Source organism: Phascolarctos cinereus, unplaced genomic scaffold (genome assembly GCF_003287225.1).
Source record: "Phascolarctos cinereus isolate Bilbo 61053 unplaced genomic scaffold, phaCin_HiC Scaffold_5;HRSCAF=322, whole genome shotgun sequence".
NCBI lineage: Eukaryota > Metazoa > Chordata > Mammalia > Diprotodontia > Phascolarctidae > Phascolarctos > Phascolarctos cinereus.
This window is the reverse complement of record NW_027555958.1, coordinates 366,883,814-366,901,803: the sequence shown is the minus strand read 5'-3', so window position 1 is coordinate 366,901,803 and position 17,990 is coordinate 366,883,814. Positions and strand designations below refer to the sequence as shown.

Sequence of the window (17,990 nt, the reverse complement as noted above, 5' to 3'; positions counted from 1 at the left end):
GGCAGTGTGGTGTTATAACAACAACAATAATAATAACTAACATTTATATAGCACTTACTAGGTGTCAGACACTTTGCTAAGTGTTTTACTATAATTGGAATTATTATATAATGTATAATGAAAAGAGTACTGGATTTGGAGTCAGAAAACAGAGATTCAAATCCAGATTCTATCACTTACTACTTCTGAGCTTGACCTTGAGCCAGTGATTACTTAACCTCTTTGGGCATCAATTGTCTCATCTAAAAAAAAAAAAGTTTGGGCTGGTTGATTTCTGGGATCCATAAGAAAATAGCTGTAGAACAAATCAGTGAAAAGAGTTCTGCACTCTGTGGTGCAGGTCTTGCTTTGTTACCCCCCACTCCTTTGTCACCTCCTGCCTCCTGACACTTCACCTGTTCCTGCTCCTTGTGAAACTGGCTTCTCAAGGCCTCATAGGATACATCACTACCTGTCCCAAGATTGGATCTCAAGGAAGGACCTTAAATGGTCTAATAATGACCTTGCTCCCTCAAATGAACCTCTCTTGAAGGACTGATACTCTGCAAGGAGTCATTCTTAAAATGCTCCTACACCTCACACTCTCTTCATTACAGTGATTCTGAATCCTTGGTTTCTAACACACAAACCCCATCTCCAGCTGCCTTCACCTTCACTCCAGTAGCCCTTAATACTACTGCCTCTCCCTCCTCCCAATTATTACACTTCAGATCTATTAACTCTTCCACTGAGCTCTCTAGAATGCCTGCTCCATAATTAATAAACTTGTTTTTACCTTAAACCTTTTCCTTTCTTTCTCCTTCCTTCTTCTGGCACTCACAATGACTTGGCCCCTTCCTGGGTTGGATCTTTGATTATCCTTTCTGGTATTGGTTATACTTTTACACACACACACACACACACACACACACACACACACACACTGACTCATTAGTTATGGTAGGGAAGTCAAAATATTTCTTGCTCCCCATTGCCACTTCTAGATTGTCCCTCTACCATCATTCTGCAACCTCTGCTCCTTTGAGTTTGACACGTTACAAATTTATCAGCCAATCCTTATTCTAGTGACTGTTATCTACCAGACTCCAGAACATTCTCTTTCCTTCCTCAATGAGTTCAGTGCCTGGTTCACAGCCATTTTCTCTATACCAAATCCTACCTTCACACTAGGGGACTTCAGCATACATAATGATATTCCCCCAAATACCCTAACTTCCAATTCTTTAATCAACTTGTAGTCCATGTAAGCTCTGATGATAACCCAATTCCCATTCTCATGACTAGTCTTGAGTCCTAGAGCAAAAATGTTTCTCTCTCTCTCTCTCTCTCTCTCTCTCTCTCTCTCTCTCTCTCTCTCTCCAAGGTTTAGATCTACCAATAAGGAGCTGGAGGTAATTCTCTAATGTCATTAGTGCAAGCTCCTGGTTTATGGAATTAGCTTTCTAACATCTATGAGATGCTCAAGAAGTTCCCCTTAAGCGTGGTGAAAATCTGTCCATCCGAACTTGATTCCCAATGTGTACTGCTGTCAGTTGAACCAGGAATGTAGGTAGAACACTGATGGGAAGATGAGAGGTCCGACATTGTTCAGACTCTTTGAAACTCACAAGGATCCTTCTGTCTAAAGCAGAAGGAGAGAAAGGAGATTGGCCTAAGCCAAAGCCTAGATTTTTCTTGTCCCCTTAAGAATTTCTTCTCAGGATATAGAACCTCACACCTTACTCCATTTTCTGCAATGAATGCAGTTCCAATTAGCTTGGTAATTTGTATATGACCCCTAGAGCATGGTTTGTACAGTATCACCAAAATCTGAAGGACTTTTTCCCATACCAAGAAAAGGACTTATGGGATTTACTGATTGGGCATCTTGTCACTTATTTTAAGTGGGTTGGGACTGAGTAAATCAATCACCCAACCCTTACACAGTTCCCAGATCTACTCTTCTACCCCACCTCAACTACACACAGAGATAGCAATACCTTTGATTTTACCATCTCCCACAAGTGTTCTACTTCCATGTTCATAAACTCTGAAATTCCTTTATCTGATGATAATCTTTTTATCATTTTTGCCTTTGCTTTACAACTCCTAACCTGGTTCTTTGTTCTCACCATGATCTCTAATCTCTCCATCCTTCAGTTCATTCCCAGGTCATCGCCCCTGTACTGGCAGCACTATCCTCCCTCGCCTTGGCAAATCAGTTCAACTCTCCATTGTCCTATACACTCAAATCCTTTGCCCCTTGCCCTAATGCTTGCCCTACTTCGCCAAACCCCTACCTTGAATTACTACCACCATCTGCCATCTTCACTCCTGTTCAGATGCTGCTGAATGGAACTGGAGTCACAAAATTATGACACACTTATAGCACATAATCTTAGCTGGGCTATCGCTGTAGCAGGACAATCCTTTTATATTTCTGTAATTCATTCTCTTTCCCACTCACCACAGAGACTTTCCCAAATCTTTTCATCCTCTCTCAAGCTTTCTACCCACTCTCCTCCACCTTCTCATTTGAGATTTTTGTCTCACATTTCATTGGAAAAATTGATACCGTTCATCAAGTGATCCCTCTTCTTCCATGCTTCTCATCTTACATCACTGAACCTTCTTTCCCAGCTGTCTCTGCCCTCAGCCCTGTCTCACATGAAAAGGTAACCCTTCTCCTTGCCAAGGCCAATTCCTCTACATGAATCTTTCATCCCATCCATCCTATCCTATCTTCTCTAGCAAATGTTACCCTCGCTCACTCTAATTCTCACTAATATTCAGTCCCTCCCTCTCTACCGGCTCCTTCTCTGCTGCCTACAAACACATCCATGTCCCCCTATCCTTAAAAGCCTTCACCTGATAACACACTCCCTGATAGCTCAACCTGTATTTCTTTTCTCCTTCTTGACTAAACTCCTTGAGTACCATATTTCCTTAAGAGAGCCACTGACACTCACTGCCTCCATTTCTTGTCCTTTCATTCAATTTTAAGCCCTCTTCTGTGTAGCTTCTGATCTCATCATTCAGCTGAATTTAGTATCTTCAAAGTCATCAATGATCTCTTAATCACCCAATCTAATGGCCTGTTCTGAGTCTGCATTCTCCCTGACTTCTTTTAGCTTCACTGTCTCCTCTTCTGTATACTCTCTCTACTCCACAGTTTGGTGACACTGTTTTCTCCTGGTTCTTCTACATCTCTGACTGCCCCAGATCCTCTTCTGGATCTTCATCTGACCTTCACCTGAAAAAGAAGATCCTCTATGACAGTGATGACAAATGGTCATTTAGCTTCCCTAGAAACCTACTATTTGCTGGCACCTTTGAACATTTCTAATTGTGAAGGACAGAGATTTTTTTTTTATAATCGTGAGATAGTGTAATATAATGGGTCGCATGCTGTAATTGGAGTTAGGATGATTTGAATTCTGATCTTACTTCTGATACTAGCCATATGACCATGTTTACAATTATGGAACATCAGTTTCCTCACCTGTGAAATGGGAATAAATAGTACATATAATAGAGAGCTATGGTGGGATTCAAGTGAAATAATATAGATGAAATATCTTGAAACCTTAAAATCTCTACACACATGTCAGTTATCAATAACTTTGTACCACCCAATATCTAGACAAGTGTATTATAGATAATAAATGTTTGTAGAATTTGAATTTTAATGCATATGAATACTAACAAGAGACTAGGGCAGGCTGTCTTCTACTTAGCAACCCATATCAATTATACTTGGCCATTGGAAGATCCTTGCTACTCTCTCCCATATTTGAAAGTGGAAAGAAGTGATCATAATACAGCAGAAAGAACTTTGGTTCAGCAATCCAGAAGGTCTGGGTTCATATCCTGCCTCTGACACTTCTTGTGTGACCAGGGAGAATTCACTTAATGTCCTTGAGCCTCAATTTCCTCAGCTGTAAAATGGGGAAGTAAAACTAGATATCTTCTGAAGTCTCTTCGAGGCCTAGCTGTATGATCTTAGGATTCACTTTTGAGTATAAACTTTGGGACATTTTGCCTCCCCCATAGGGTGTAAGCTCTTTGAGGCAGGGGCTCTAACATCTTTACCTTTTTATCTCCAGTGCCTGGCACAATGACCAGTACATAATCAAATAATGAACTACTTAAATGGTTCGATGGTGTCATCAATTGGGATTTTCCTTCTAATAATACAGATCTCTGCTGATCTGTTTGCTCATCCTGGCAACTGTACCACCATGTCTCCTCATAAGTTCTCCACTGTCATGCTTTCTCCTTACATCCTGGGGATACTAGTGGAGTACTCTAGGGCTATTCACCCATCACCATCATCACATCTTCTCCCTGACAGAATATTTTATTTTTCTTTCTTTGAAGCTCTTCATTGAATATATGCTATAGCCTGGCACACAGTCGGTATTTAATAAATGACCATTGATTGATGGATACATGTCATTGGAGAAATGCTTGCAAATAGCTGGCCTTTACCCAACTCCCAACTTGCCATAAAAATGGAAATAAGAGTTACTGCACATATAAATATTCTTATTATGTAATTTTAAAAACATATGTAGAGCTGCTGGCCAGCAAGTTCTTCTTCACCTCACTCCTTGATTTAACTTAGGTGTTCCACATATCAACCCAATTAGATTATCCTCAGTGGTCTGCCTTCATAGGAACAATGCCTCTTCACATCCAGTTGAGGCCACTGCACTACCTCTGGGAGGAAGAGGATCCTCTTATCTGTTACCCTGAGGTGGATACTGAGAAGTTTCCTATTCCCCCAAATGCCCTCCCGTGATTCTGCTTGGCCTCACTGGGGAGCAATCCGGGTTATCTTCCCTCCCAGAGCTGGGGATATTCTCCTTTCCACTCACATTTCTAACTTTGATATATACTCTTGCAACATTTATTTTTCTTCCTTAAAGCCACATTTACATATATCCCAAACGGGCCCATTCATTCTTTGATGGGAACCCAAGTTGCTTTTCAGGTTTCTCCAGCTTCTCAAACACCTCTTCTCATTCAGTTCTGAAGGAAGCTTATTGTCTTGATAGACCTGGAGCCACTGTAGCAAATTAGCTCAGCAGATTGGCTTGGAAGGTGGGCCCCTAGCAATGATGCCTTCCACTTAGATCCTCAGTCTTTCCAAGCAGCATCAGGTAACCTTGGCTCAATAGCAGGTAACCTTTGGAGAAGGATGAGGGCATTGTGTGCATCTAGAGAAAGGAGAAGGTCTTTTCCTTTTTTAAAAGATGTGCTCCCCATATCAATGAAGGTTGTGAAGGTTATGATAAGTCAATCATATCAGTATTTTGAAGTCAGAACAAGGACAGGTAATAGGGTTATCTAGTTATAACTAGAGGATGCCCAAGAAGCAATCAAGTCTGACTTCCATTTTACAGATGAGGAAACTAAAGCACAGAGAATTTGAGTGACTTTTCTAGGGTCGTACAGAAAGTAATTGGCAGATGGGAGATTTGAATCCAAGTCCTCCTGACTCCAAGGTCAGTTTCCTATCCACTACCATGCTGCTTTCATGGTGGTCCACTTCCTGGGCAGAAAAGGAATCATGCAGTGAATGGAAACCAGGTCAACCAGAACAAAGATCACAAAGAATTAGAAGCTTTGTCTCTCTGTACATTTCCCTTTTTAGAGTAAAAGCTAATTTACTCAGAATTTTCTAAACCAAAACATGATTAGGATCATAGGATAAAGAGTTGCAAGAAACCTTAATATCAATTCCTCTAACCTTTTCATTATACAGATGAAGAAACTAAAGCCCCCAGAATTCAAATGACTAGTGTTTGTGACTCAAAACCAGGCCTCTTTATTCCAAGTCCTGAATTCTTCCTAATAGGCCCTGCTACTTTTCTTAGCTCTATGATGAACTAGCTGTGTAATCCTGAATAAGTCATCTCACCTCACTGGGTTTTAATTTCTTCATCTATAAAAGTCAAAGTAGAGACAAGTTGGCATGATGAATAGATTGCTAAGCCTGCATTAAGAAAAACCCAGATTTTAATCTTGTTATCCTAACTGTGTGACCCTGGACACTTAAGCATTATGGACCTCAGGTAACTTCCTAGAATGTATCCACTGAATCATAGACTGCATTGGTGGAAAGAGGTCACCTTGCTATTGAAATATTATTCTCCTTATGTTCCTATTTTAAAAAATAACAAAAAATTTTCTAGCTCCTTAAATGAGTAGGCTATATCTTATCTGTACAGCTTTCCCAGGGTCTAGCACAATACATTTATATTAAATACATGTTATGTTCTCCGTGACTGAAATACTCTGCCCCCCTGACCTCTACCTCCTGGTTTCCCTGGCTTCCTCAATGGGGCAACTCCAATCCCACCTTGCACAGCACAAGGCCTTTCTCAGTGTCCTCTGCTGCTAGTCTCTTCCGTCTAAGATGACCTTACATGTAAAACATGGATGCTATCTCGGTTTCAAAGAGCCAGGCTGGCTATGGCCCTGCCTGGGGGTTCTAAATTACCCTGAGGGGGGTTGGGGTTGGCTCTTGTCTAATGACCTTGGCTTGGGCCTCCACTGGTTGTGTTCCTCCCATTGCTAGGAGCCTGTTACTAGGATCCCGGTTCCATTTAACCACTTAGCACTAGGTAGATTTACAAAGGATATTTACTTTTAAGATATATCAAGAACAAAGCACAAGCATTTTCCTCCATGTCTTGGGGGCACACCCTCTCCTGCACCATTTCAATCTTTGGTGAAAGTAGGCTCAACTTAACTCAATTCCTACATAGCACTGGTCCTACCATGTTCATGTCCAAAGGCAGCACTGTTGCCAAGTGAGTTCTTAGTTGTCTCTCGCAGGGGTCCTAAAACTCTTCCTCTTTCTCTCTCTCTCTCTCTCTCTCTCTCTCTCTCTCTCTCTCTCTCTCTCTCTCTCTCTCTCTCTCTCTCTCTCTCTCTTTCTTCCTTTCTCCCTCTGTCTCTCTGTCTCTCTCTCTCTGATTACTCTTTGCCCCTCGGGGCATCGATGCTGCGCTGATTGCATAACTGGACTCTAAAATTCTTGTTGTCGTTGTTTATCCTTTGTTCTCAAAAAGGACCAGTGACATCAGGAGTGTGATCTCGTGACTTGCCAGGAAATTGGATTTAAGTGAGACAGCTGTGCAAAGTTATCAGCCTCACCTTGCAGAGTCATTGGAGTCCAGAGGCAAGACATTGTTCAAGATGACTGGTGATGGCCCCTGGACTCTAAAATACCGGAATATTGAAGGAAGTTCTAGTCCTTTCACATCTCAGGGCCATTAATGGTGCACTGACTGAAACTCGAACTTTGAAATTCCAGAATGATGAGGCTCCCTCCAGATCTCTTGAAATCATAAGGTAATAGGCTCCATTCCCTTCACTTGCTACCCTGAGCTAAGGAGTCACCAAGGTCCCCTTGACAGAGTGAGTATCTGGATCTGACAGGCCTTTTATGAAAGCCTCTACAGCCTTCTTTTCACCAAACTAGCCATCTGCTGGAGTCAGTCACAGAACATCTACACATGCTGCAAACTCTCTCCAAAGCACTTCCATTCCATGTCATCATGACCCCCTCAGAAGCAGGAAGTGGGCTTCCCATTGTCTCCACCTAGGGAGACTCCCTAAGAAATACTCTGTGCATACTCCTCCTTATATACGAACATTGATTTGCATGTTGTCTCTCTTAATAAAACGTGAGTTCTTTGAGTGCGTGGCCATCCATTACATCCTAAGTATTTCGCACCATGCCTAGAATAGTTTTAATGTCAATTAACTTTGATGTCAGTAAATGACTGGCTAACAAATTACATATAAGAAATAGTATTTATTTATAATAAAATAATAAATATCTATATTCTATAATAATAAATAATAAAATAATAAATAACTAACACCACTTCTTGGACCTTGCACAACCATATAAACATCCTTTTGTTGTTCAGTCGTTTTTCAGTCATGTCCAACTCTTCATTTGGGGTTTTCTTGGCAAAGATACTGGAGTAGTTTGCTATTTCTTCCTCCAGCTCATTTTACAGATGAGGAAACTGAGGCAAACAAGGTAAGTGACTTGCCCAGGGTCACATAGCTAATGTCCAAAGCCAGATTTGAACTCAGAAAAATGAGTCTTCCTGACTCCAGGCCCAGCACTCTATCCACTGCACCACCTTTCTTGAGTTAAGCTGGGCTAATAGATGGATATCTGTGGCCAAGCTTTCTTCAATTCTCTATATCATCCATGCTTTGTTGCTTATCCCTCCAAGTCCTTTCTGCTTCTATCCTTCTCTTTTTCTGCTTTTGAGCTTTCCCACAGACTCTCCTCCTTTACCTCCTCTGAAAGCTCACCCTAGCTGCTTGTCTTCCACTCCCACTCTGTGCTTCTTCCTGGCAGGTTTTCCATGACATCATCTTCTACCATCCTTGCATTCTACTGTCACATAGTGGAGTACAGCATAGTATAGTGGAAAGAAAATTGTATTTGGAATCAGAAGAACTGATTCAAGTAACTTTACCACTGTAGGCCTCAATATCCTCATATGTAAAATAAGGTAATTGGACTAGATAGATATGTAAAAAGCATTATTAATTACTTTGGATGTACCAGCCACTGTTCCAAGCACTGGAGAGAAAAACACAAGCAAAAGGAAATATTGATCTGCCCTCAAGGAGCTTACATGTTTTTTATATATGTACAATCATATTAAACATATTTCCATGTTAGTTATGTTGTGAAAGAAAATCAGAACAAAAGGGAAAAACCAAAAGAAAGAAAAAACAAACAAAAAAAGGTGAAAATAGTATGCTTCAATCAGCATTCAGATTCCATATTTCTTTCTCTGAATATGGGTAGCATTTTCCATCATGAGTCTTTTGGAATTGTCTTAGATCATCATATTACTGAGAAGAGCCAAGTCTATCAAATTGATCATTGCACATTATTGCTTTTACTATTTATAATGTTCTCCTGGTTCTGCTCACTTCACTCAGCATCAGTTTGTGTATGTCTTTCCAGGTTTTTCTGAACTCTGCCTGCTCATCATTTCTTGTAGCACAATAGTATTCCATTACATTCATGCACCACAACTTGTTCAGCCATTCCCCAATTGATGGGAATCCCCTCAATTTCCAATTCTCTGCCACCAAAAAAAGAACTGCCATAAATATTTTTGTACATGTGGGTGCTTTCCCCTTTTTTATGATCTCTTTGGGATACAGCCCTAGAAATGCTATTGCTGGGTCAAAGAGTATGCACAATTTTATAGCCCTTTGGGCATAATTCCAAATTGCTCTAAAGAACAATCGGATCAGGTCACAACTCCACCACCAATGCATTAGTGTTCCAATTTTCCTACATCTTCTCCAACACCCGTTATTTTCCTTTTCTGTCATATTAGCCAATCTGACAGGTGTGATGTGGTACCTCCAAGTTGCTTTAATTTGAATTTCTCTAGTCAACAGTGATTTAGAGCACTTTTTCATATTACTATAAATAACTTTAATTTCTTCATCTGAAAACTTTTTGTTTGTATCCTTTGACCATTTATCAGTTAAAGAAGGAAAAAAGGGCACATATAAAAAAGGAACTTAAAATCTGGGGGGCAAAGGGTGAGGGAGAGTAAAGGTAAAGAGAAGATGGAGTTGAAGTCGAGAAAGTCAAAGGCACAGCCAAGAGAAGAATGAAGTTCCACTCATCTGGATTTCTCTCCAAAATGGAATTCCAAACTGGAGGTCCTATGAACAATTCAATAAAGGGAAAAGGAGACTGACATGGCAGATGAATGTGGTGAGAAGGCCCCAGATCTGAGGGCTTATAACTCTAAATTTCATGACAATCTTCTGAAAGCTTTTAGCCTTGTTCCCTCTAAATCACAGAATGTTAAAGGCTGAGGGCATTAGAGATTCCCTAGCCCAACCCACTTATGTTACAGAAGAGGAAATTCCTCATCAGACTGGGAGAAAAGTTATTCTATATAACTGAAGAACATTCACAGACACCTCTTCCTTCCAGAGACTTGTTCCCCTCCCCCAACATCTCCTCCTGTTGTCCGGTTGCCTTTACAGGGAGTTTTCTCTCCCATTTCCACTTGCCTGAGACATCGAGCCTTGGAAAAACTTCTTGTTTCCTTCCTTCATGTCCTCTAGGGAGCGGAGTGCTTCATATTTGAAGGCCTGAAAACTTGTCACTTCCACCTTGAACTTGCCACTGACCTCCCCAGACATACCAGGAAATGATTTAGTGTCCATAAGGGTATAAGCAGTGTCCCAAACCCAGCTTTCCTAACCTAGCACTGAAATTGTCAAGCTAGACAGAAAGCTTTTTCTTTTAACCCCTTTAATTATGTTGAAAACTATGTCATATTATATTTGAAAAAGTTAATGAAATGGTAAGTAAAGGTGAAGAAAGGAACATAACTTACTTGATTTTCCTTACAACCTTCTGATAAAGTCCCTCATAAAAGACTATTAAAGAAAAAAAGATTGCTAGAGGGTGATGGGATGTCTTTTTGGTGTATTACAAATTGCTTATGCTGTTTCAAAAGGATGAAGCATTGATGTTGGCTGCTTCTCAGAGTGGAAAGAGAGGTTAACGGTGGAGCGTCCCAGGAGTTACTACTTGGACCAGAGTTGTTTGAATGATTTAGAGCAGAAAATGTAGCAAAGTTGGCCAAAGATCCAAAGTTGTTATCTTACTACAAACCTCACCCAGCATTTCCCTCATGAGTGGTAGGCCCTCAGTAACCTTGATGGGCACCCCATGTATGAAGGAAGAACTAGGCTCACTCAAAATGAGAAGAAATTTTTATGGGGAATTGGGTGCCAGAAATTTCTTAGAGCAGGGCAGAGCTTTTGGCCTCTTAGAAAGTCAATATGCAATTTGGATTAGAGGCTGGAGGATGGACATGATGACCTTTCAAAGTCCTTTCTAATCTTTTCAACAGATGTTAGCTGAAGCACATGAAAAATTAGAAAGGAATCGCATGCATGGAAAAGCAATCTAGAGACAAAAAGCTACTATTGTGTATAACTCCAGTTCCAAAACCGTTAAGTAATAATTCTACTAAGAGAAAAAGCCAAGAGTAATGTGAAGGGCAAAGAAAGACTCTAGGAACAGCTTCTATAATTCCAGAGTTTGACTGAAAGAACAGGCAGTCAACAGTATTTACCTAGTGCCTATTGTAGGAAAAGCATAATGCTAAGTGATGTAGGAAGAGATAAGAAAAATAGAAGACACAGTCTCTTCCCTGGAGAAGCTTACAGTATGCTAACACATTTACTCAATTATTCCCTCCCCTTTTTTCCTGATATTTTTACTCAAAAGAGGATAGAAGGAATTATGCAAACATCCGGCTGCTGACAAAGGCAGTCTTGGGGGTCACTGCTAGTCACCTTCATTAATCTTTATGATGCCTCTCATTTATTCTCACTCTCAGTTACTAGAGATCAATGACCTACCCAAAGTCACACAGCAATCAGTGGCAAAGGTAATCATAATCTAGATCTCCTAATACTTGTCTCTTTCTTTCTCCTAGGACATGACTTTGCAAACATAATGTCCTTTATGTATGAGAATAGTGCTGTTCAAACATAATCCATAGGACCTGTGTTTTGAGTTATATTTGAATGCTGGAATGGGCTGCATTCTATTTCTATGGGTCATCACGGAGGGAAAGCAACTCTGTGTTCTTGGGGGTTATGCCAGGAGAGTGTTGGACTCATACAAGTCCCACCAAACTGTAAAGATTCCAAGTATGGGAGCAATAGTCAAGTTTCAAGAGGCTGATCACCAAATTTGCTGAGTTGATGAATTTTTTGACCATTGCAAATCTTAAAGATCTCCTACTAGGTCAGATAAATGTCAGTCTATATCAGTAGACATAGTATCCACTCCAATAAAATCAGATGACATTGCAGTAGGTAAGGCATTCATTGGTGGTAACTTCTTCTAGGGCAGATAGATAATGCAATGCATAAAGTGTTTGGCTTAGAGCCAGAAAATCCTGAGTTCTAACCTTGCCTCAGATACTTACTAGATGTGTGCCCTTGGGCAATTGCATCACTTAACCTCTCTCAAAAATAGGGAAAATAATAGCACCTCTCTCACAAGATTCCTGTGAGGATCTAATAAGATAATATATGTAAAGTGCTTTGTGAATCTTAAGTAACTATATAAATTAATTGAGTTAATATTATTATTATTCCCTGGTTCCCCTTTACTCAAATGTAAAGTAGAATTAATAATAATTCCTCATAAAAATATTGTGAGATAAGTACTGTAGGTATTGTTATCTCCATTTTGCTGGTGATGAAACTGAGTCTCAGTATATGGTAAAATAGTTTGTCAGAATCTGGATTCAAGCCCATATGTCTTTTGACTCTAAGTCCTCTGTTCTTTCCATGCTTGTGATTTGTTAGAAAATGGTCTGGAATTAGGGCAAAGCCCATACTATGGAATATAAACTAACCAGTCCCCGTAGTACTGGTCTTATTAGCACAGGGACCACAGTTAATTCTAATCAGGCACTCAGGCTACAAATGTGAAACTACTACTACTAATTTTTTCAAAAAAGCATATGTATAGCACTTTAAGATTTGCAAGGCATTTTGCATGTGCTATCTCTGAATTGATCAGATACATACGTGATTTCTGCTCTTGAAGGATTTGGGGAAATGAGGGGAAGTGAGAAGAGAAAAATATTTCATCCTTAATTGCATCAACTATGTTCCAAAATGTAATGTTAGTAGCAGCTAAGTATTTCTTCTTTTTCCAGATTCCTGGAAGAGAGGATTGTATAATCATAATGTGGTCCCAGGGATCAGTGCTCCTAGGTCCCTGATATGGTCATATTTTAGCCACTAGCATCCAGGAGTTGACTTCTATGGAACATTAGGTAGCAGGAAAATTTTCAGTTTCAATGATAGAGGGAAAATTAGGAAAAAAGAGTGAGGTTGTGCAGAAAAACGTTCTTACTATTTTTCTTTTCCAAGTGGAGGTAGGGGAATGGACCTTGTGTTTGTGTTGGGAGGGATGATTTGGGAGCAAAGACAATTGAGCAGAGCATCAGAGCTCACTTAATGATTCAAATAGGGACATCTGAATCTATAATTATTGTGTTCAAAATAGTGTGAACCAAAAGCTTTTTCCAAAACTCACTGAGGCAACATAGTTTAAAACTATCCAGGAACCATGAGCAGGATTCAGAGCCCAGATGATGTGGGACACAGGCAGGATCTAAAACACAAGGATACTGAGAGGAATTTCACCTTTCCAAAAACACCCAGAGCACATAAAGCCTTTTTCCTCAACAACGCAGTCAGCAACATCATTGGCTAAATAGGAGAGTAACATGAAATGCGCATGGGGTAGAGAAAATGAAGTTCAGGATAGAAACCTGAATGTCCTAGAAGCAGGCCACTGGAGGTGTGTAGATTAGGGAAACAAAGAGGCCAGCCTCATGAGCTGAGGCAGCCTTGCCTAGGGCAAAGATGGCGGTCAAATGCGTTGATTGTCTTCTCTGAATTTGTACTGTGGCCCCTCTCATTGCCCAGTCTAAAAGTCCTGGAGATATCAGAAGCTGTGTGTGGCTCTGTGAATAGCTGAATAAGTAACTGAGGTGGTCAAGAGGGAAGCTGGGGCTGCCAGCTGACAACTCCCAGGCCTGATCCCCCAGTTGTGGGCAGAGATGCCAGAGGCAGGGAAATCAGGCTAGGGTCACAAGGACCTGGTGGCATAGCCAAGTTCTCGTATCCCGTCTTTCCAATGGCCCTCCCTGGCATTGCTTCAGAAAGAGGAGGGGCCAGGCAGCCAGCAACTGAGAATGAGAACTTCCTTTTGCCAGTGCCAGCTGCTGGAGACCATCTGGGCAGGGGCACTGCCAGTTTCCCAAATCTGCCTTCTCTTTTTAAGAGGGGGTGTTTGCAATGGGTGGGAGGAAGATGACTCTGTAGTGAGAAGATAACTTCTTCCACCCTGTATCTCTCAACTAAAAAGCCAACCAAACCTGCCTTTGGAAAATCAAATAAGGAGGGAGTGATGCTAAACAATGAGAGGTTTCCAAAGCAGTCTTCTTGTCCGGGGATCTTTTAACAACATAGACCCTTATTCACTTTCACTTACCCATACAATGCTGTTGATCCTCTGTTTATATAAAAGTTAATCTTTTGTTTTAAAAAATGCATGTATTTGCCCTGTGTTTATGTTGCCTTCTATGTGGTCTTTATACTTGTTCAGGCTGGCATCTTTCATCTTAGATTGGAAGCCCTCTGAAAACAAGAATTTGCCTACCAAGCATAGAACAGGCATTATTAGGTGCTAATAAGTACTTTGATGTGTGGTTTAGCTGTGTTCATTTCTGGAGCCAGATAATAAATAGTTTAGGGTGTTTTGCCCTTCTCAACCCCAAAGATGAAGTTACTTTGCAACAAGTAGGTAGAAGAAGACAAATAATTTCATTCACTTTATAACCAGTATGTCTCCATGGAAGAAGGAAGGCCGCTAAGAAATATGTGCATGTTCATGAGTTCTTACCAACAGCATGCCTACAGGGCCAGTCCAGGGTAAAATTTTGAAGCAAGAGAAATTTGCCCTTAGTGCCTCTCCAATTCCTTCTTCAAAAATCTTTTCCTCTTTCTTATACGATCCCTCTAAAGCGTCCACTTTCTGTATGTTGTCTCCTGTGAAACACAGTTACGGAACTTCACCCAGACCCATTCTTTCCTAGACCCTGCCAAAAAGCATTATGATTGATAAAAGGCCATTAGTTTTGTTAATTAAGAGATCATTGACAACTTTGCTAATCATCTAATATGATTCTCACAACTCTACAAAGTAAGCATTTTTTTTTCGGTGAGGCAATCAGGGTTGAGTGACTTGCCCAAGGTCACACAGCTAGTAAGTGTTAAGTGTCTGAGGCTGGATTTGAACTCAGGTCCTTCTGACTCCAAGGCCAGAGCTCTATTCACTGTGCCTTCTAGCTGCCCCAAAACAAAATCTGTTTTCTTTTTTTTTCTTTTTTAGGCAATTGGGTTAAGTGACTTGCCCAGAGTCACACAGCTAGTAAGTGTCAAGTGTTTGGTCTGAGACCAGATTTGACCTCAGGTCCTCCTGACTTCAGGACCAGTGCTCTGTCCACTGTACCACCTAGCTGCCCCAAAGTAAGCATTTTTTAAAAACTATCTTTGATTCATAAGATAGGATGTTGAGACTTCAGAAACCATTTAGTCTTCACAGATAAGGAACTTGAAAACTGAACTTGAAGCTCAGATATCATAAGTCACTATCCCATGGGTCACACAGCCAATCTGAGGCATGATTTGAACTCAGGTCTTAGTTATTTAAACTTCCTTCTAAGAATTCCAGTGAGGCCCAACTTTATTTCACTTATAGTTCTAATTACGTCAGGTATAAATCAGCCTCCCTACAACCACTACCCATTTCTCCTCATTTGTCCTTTAGCAGCCAAGAAAAATGTCTAATCCTTTTCCACTTGGCAGTTCTTCATTTACTTGAAGACAGCAGTCATTTACACCCTATGTCTTTCCTCTTACAGGATAAATGTTCTGAGTTGTGAGGAAGGAAAGAAAGAAACAAGCATTTATTAAGTGCTGGGCACCAAGCTAAGCATTCTGTAAATACTGTCATTTGATCATCACAGTAACCTGGTAAGGTATATGCTATTACTATCCCCATTTTACAGGTGAAAAAACTGAGGATGACAGAGGGACTGAGCAAGACTTGCCCAGGGTTACACATGTCGGAGGATGATTTGAACTCAGGTCTTCGTGCCCTATCCATTAAACTACCTAACTGCCTCTATCAGTCTTCTTAGGCCATAGTGTGGAAGCCTTTCACCAGAGGTGGTTGGCTGCCTCCGAACTCTCTCTAACTTATCACTGTCTTCCTTGAAATGTGGTGCTCAAACTACATATTGTTGTTCGGTTGTGTCTCCCTCTTCATGACTCTGTGGATCATAGCATGCTGGTGCTATCCATGGGGTTTTCTTGGCAAAGGTACTGGAATGGTTTGCCATTTCATTCTCCAATGGATTAAGGCAAAGAGGGGTCAAGTGAATTGCTCAGGGGCACACAGCTAGTAAGGACAGATTTGAACTCAAGTCTTCCTGACTCTGGGAGCAGTGCTTTATCCACTAAGCCACCTACCTGCCTCTCTGAATATAATACTCCAGATGTGATCTGAAAAGGGTATAACATGGAAGGTCTATGTCTCATTTAACATAATCTAGGATTCCATTGTTTCTCTTGCCTGCCATATCATCTTATTGGCTCCCTAAATTTGCAGACTATTATAGCTCTTATTTAAGTGAACTACTCTTCTACAACTTTCCCATCTTATTATTGAAAAAAAACAATTTTTTTAACTCAAGTATAAGAATTTATACTTATTTTCATTAAATTTCATCCCATTAGATTCATTCCAAATTCCAAATTCATTTCAATTCTAGCCTATGATTCTAACTGTCATTCAGTGTGTTAACACTGCTTTCCAGCTTTATGGCATCTACAACAGATAAGCAAGACATCTATGCTTTCAACCATCATTGATAAAGATGTTAAACCATTCAGGTCCACTCACTGTGTGTTTCTCCTCTTGCGATTTCCTTCCAAGGTAACATCAAATTGTTAATGAACACTCTTTGGGTTTGACCATTTTACCAATTGCTAGTCCATATAATCAATTATCCTCTCTCCCACACTGCTCCATCATTTCCATAAACAAGAAAAGTACAAGTTAATTTGTCAAATGCTTTATTTAAATCTAGATTAACTGCATGCAGTTAAGGTGGTGCGGTGGATAGAGTGATGGGCCTGAAGCCAGAAAGACTCATCTCTCTGAGTTCAAATTCAGCCTCAGACACTTACTAGCTATGTGACCCTGGACAAGTCACTTACCCCTGTTTGCCTCAGTTCCTCATTGATAATACTGAGCAGGAGAAGGAAATGGAAAACTACTCTAATTTCTTCACCAAGAACATCCCAAATGGGGTCAGGAAGAGTTGGATGCGACTGAAACAACTAAATGACAAACAGCAAGATTAACTGTATCTATGGGTATCTTCTGATGTCTTGTAACCTTGCCAAAAAAAAACAGTAAATGAGCTATGTTCTAGATGAAGCCATGTTGGCTGTTTTTCATCACTGCTTTCTTTCCTAGGATTTATTAGCCATTTCTTTCAAAACACATTCTAGAATTTTGGCAAGAATCATACTCAAGTTCACTGGTCTACAGTTTTTATTTTTTTAAAGCTGTATTCTCTTTCTTCTTTTGAAAATGTTTGCCTCAATAACAGCCTTCAGTACTTCTTCCATTATCTATGACTTTTTAAACATTGATGACAATGGTTAAATAATATCTGCCAGTTCTTTTATTGCCCAAGGATTTAGCTCATCTGGACCCCATGAAGGACATCTTTTGCTAATAGTCTCTTCCCATCCCTCTACTTATTTGGAACTCCCTCTAAGTAACACTTTTTCTTTCCTTTCCCATCACCCTTTTCCAATAATGTGTTCTTCTCTGTGCAAGATCTCACATTTAGAGTAGCTTTAAGTTAATGTTCATTATTATTAAAAAATTATTCAATTCCTTACAGTCTCTTCACCTTCTTTAGCTCCTCCTCTACCATTACCGCAGAAGGAAAATACAGAAATGCAGAGATCTGAAAGCCATTCACAATTTTTTATTTGATTCATGGGTTGCCATGACCAAAGAGTTCAAAAATTCATGGCCAGCCTATTATTAATTAATCTCAGGGTAATTAGCTAGGTTGATCCTCACACAGAAGTATTATTGTGTCACTAGAACCCTACTCAAAGCTTTTCCTGAGAGTGTGGTGTATGGGGTGTTCAGGGATGACTAGAACCTCTAGCGTGAGGGCTTGATGAATCCTTTTCATGGCTGCTCATCCACCTTTGGTATCCACCTTCACCCAAGTCTCATCTATGGCTCCAAGAAGCTATAGTATGTGCGTTGTCCACACCCCATAAAAACTTCT

At 40.3% G+C, this 17,990-nt stretch overlaps 1 pseudogene; it reads right to left on the bottom strand.

The window, feature by feature from the left end:
- The window catches only part of LOC110222712 (serine/threonine/tyrosine-interacting protein pseudogene), a 188,471-nt pseudogene extending 170,850 nt beyond the window's left edge, over positions 1-17,621 (bottom strand).
- Positions 17,622-17,990: the final 369 nt, after the last annotated feature.